This window comes from Pecten maximus, chromosome 12 (genome assembly GCF_902652985.1).
Source record: "Pecten maximus chromosome 12, xPecMax1.1, whole genome shotgun sequence".
In the NCBI taxonomy this organism is placed as follows: Eukaryota; Metazoa; Mollusca; class Bivalvia; order Pectinida; family Pectinidae; genus Pecten; species Pecten maximus.
This window is the reverse complement of record NC_047026.1, coordinates 26,423,906-26,427,650: the sequence shown is the minus strand read 5'-3', so window position 1 is coordinate 26,427,650 and position 3,745 is coordinate 26,423,906.

Here is a 3,745-nt window from a genome sequence, read left to right as displayed (position 1 = left end):
AAGTGATGTGATAATATACTTCTCTGCGCTGTATTATTTGATGTACAAGTTAACTGGGGGGTGTAATAGATATAAATTACACAATTATATTGTGGACTGTGATTTAGGCTGGCTACCAATTACTTTGTGTATTACTGATTTGATGCCTCCTGTAGATACACACAGCAGAGATTTCATGTGCTCAAGTTTTTTCCCATTTCCTGGCTGCCAGTGTTAAAAATTTCAAGCTTCAAAAAGGGAATAATTTATAAATCTCATTAAGACAAGCTAAAATACTTCATACCTTAATCTGAAGATCATTTTTGTTTGTTTGGACTAGCACAGATGGAATAAGTTTTCCATCTCTAATTATATATATAATGCATGTCTGTGTCAGGATTTAAATACAAAAATGTCCTATGTTTTTCTTCAAAATTCTTTGAAACTCTCTGATAGTCATCAAGATGCATTTTCAATCTAAAAACATGTTAATAGTGCAGACAGCATATGGGACATACCCATCCATCCCCAACCCTTATTAGGGCCCAGCACGAAAGTGTTTGTGCCCTGTAGTAATCACTATGTCTGTCCGTCTGTCCATCAGCACTTTTATTTTCAGCAATAACTTGAGTTTACTCCGGCTGATCAAACTCAACTTCATACAGTGCTTCCGTATTGGAAGTGGTCTTGGGATTGCTTTTCAATGTCAAAGGTCAAGGTCACTGTTACAATAACTTCGTTGGGCCGAATGAACTCAAACTTAGTACAGGGCATCCTTATTTAAAGTGCTTGATTGGGATTGCTTTCCAGCATCATAATTCAAAGGTTACGGTTACTGTTACTAAATATAAATAAATAATTTTCATAAGCTCACAAGATAATAGTCAATCTCAGTTTGTGTTTAAGTATATCTTACTGTATATACTGTTTGTAGAAATGCTGATTTTCTATCCACTATGGTAGTTACCTCATCCTGTATAATAAGCAATATTAGCAAATATACCTTCAATGAGAAAAAACTGGAGAACTACAGATCTTCAGTTGGAAGACTTCCATTACTGGATACTTATGGCTTGTAACCTACCAGTAAATGTTTGCTACTTTAACACATACATGTACCTTTATTGAAAATAAAGTTAAAGAAAAAAAAACCAAAAAACATGCTGTAACATTAGAATGAAAGCAATTGGTTTTATTTTTAAAATCCCTAGTTTGAAACAAAACAAAACTTTGCGCATCTGAAATGGAATAATCCAAAGCTAATGTATCATCCAAAGCTAATGCATCTTTTACACAAGAAATATTTTTAAAAAAGATAATCGGCAGAGTTTTAATGCAGGTGGTTATAATATAAAACTGATGGTGAAATAAATCAACGAACTAATGTGTTTCAGTACAGAAAACAAAATAATATCAGTTTGAATCATTTTTGGTGATAATAAGTCTGCATTTGAATCAGGAATATAATTTGATTAATGTGTCATTTGAAAAGATACATCCACTTATTCAGCTTGCATTCGATCTTAACTTTGTTTCATTTTTAACTGCATATCTGTATTTTGCATTGACCCCTACATTGACCAATCACATACTTTATCCTGACCAGTAACGCCACCTGTCACGTCATATCCGGTCCAAAAGAAAATAATATGGCTATGCCAAAAAAAACATAAATCCAAAAATCTGCGGACTCATTACTCACTTACTGACTGAAGGCAAGAGTTGTGTCCCTTCCCCTGCTAACTTCCTGGTTTTTACACAGTATTAATATAGTCAAAATGCCATAAATCTTAATTCATATTCTTCTGTAAAACATTTAATAATTAATTCAGAATATTGAATGCATAATTACTAGGTAAATTAATAACTCTGAAAATTAAGAGTTGGATTATGTTAAAAGAGCTAAATTAATGAGCTAGTTTAATTTGCATAGCTTTAGGTGAAAACAGTAGCTAAAGCTATATAATTCCTCTGCAATTATGGGTATCAACAATAATATGATATTTTACTTGGTGCATCATACTCTGAAAAGATTCAAATTGTTACACAAATGGAGAGGTTTATGAAGGGCGTCAAAGAAGTGTAAATCAGCTGTATCTGTTGAAGCAATTTTTAGTTCTCTGCCATACAACTAAGAAATGGCTGATATCAAAGGAGCTGGGGTTGATTCTTTGGGTAGGAGATGCAGGGAAAAGAAAAAATTGTAGTAACTCAAGTTTGATATTGATTTAAATGATTTTTGGACTAAGAGATTGCTTCATTTGCTGTAATCCCAAGTGCAAGGATTTTTTTTTTATAACTTTATATAGTCATGTGCTATTAAATATATTATTGAGGTATAAAGGACTGGCATTACAGATTATATATACTACATGTACTGGGAAAGGATGGTGTCCCAATCATCACAAATTGTCTGAGAATCATTTAACTTTGAAATGGTTGTAGAGATCCCCATTCTATAATGATTTATACTGTTGCTGGGCATGTAGCGATAAATATGATACTGCAGCTGTCATATTTGGTATCAGATCTGCCACAGCCTTTTCCGATTTAATCAGTTCCTGTATTACAACATGGACACAGTTGAGATCCCCACCATATAATTGAGTTGGATGAATGGTCAAACACAATCATGAAGATTGCACCTTGGGACTTGGATCTAACAGAGGAAATTACAACGCTATGCTATTCACATAATTACTGTATATGAAGAGAAGAACTCTGTCATGCTATCAGGCCCCAAAGGTCTAACCCCAACTATGTCATGCTATCAGGCCCCAAAAGTCTAACCCCAACTATGTCATGCTATAAGGCCCCAAAAGTCTAACCCCAACTATGTCATGCTATCAGGCCCCAAAAGTCTAACCCCAACTATGTCATGCTATCAGGCCCCAAAAGTCTAACCCCAACTATGTCATGCTATCAGGCCCCAAAGGTCTAACCCCAACTATGTCATGCTATCAGACCCCAAAGGTCTAACCCCAACTATGTCATGCTATCAGGCCCCAAAGGTCTAACCCCAACTATGCCCGAGACTTAGATATATATACCAGGGTAGTTATAATATTGCTTCGGATGATACAGACTTGCTCCCTGTCTCTAGAATATTAAAATCATAAATAAAATCTAACCTTTATTTTGATTTTGGTCTCTAAGATATATCTGGTAATAAGTTTTAAACTAGGGGAAGATAATCTAGTATTAGAATATAGTGGAGCAATTCTAACAAAAAAACTTTGGGGCTGGTGGCCAGTCTAGCAATGATGTGGTCTTTTGTTTCAAGTTCTGGTATGAAATACATGCCCTCTGAGCCTTTTCTGTCATCTTGGAGAATTTCCCTTTGTTGGTTTGGAGTAATTAAATGGTACTTTCTTTATTTTCATTTTGTTTGCAAATACTTAATTTCCACTATCATTTAAATTAAGTATAAGGACTGCAGTAACTGTTTCTAATTAATAAATAATTAGACCTTGACAAACATTACAGAAAAGGTTGTTTAGATTCATTAATATTTTACACCATCCTTGACTGAGCTTGTGGCGGATTTAATTATTAATTGAGAAACTGTTATATTATATATCTGTATTGTCTGCGGAAGTGGTTTTGATGGCTATATGGGGCTATCCATTAACAGTAATAACACTTTGTATTTTGGCCGACCTGTCTATCAGCCATTATACTGATCGACTTGGGAAGAAGGATTAAATATTAAGCATGCATTTATTTGATTGAGAGGTGTCAGTCTACATGGCTAATTACCTTTATT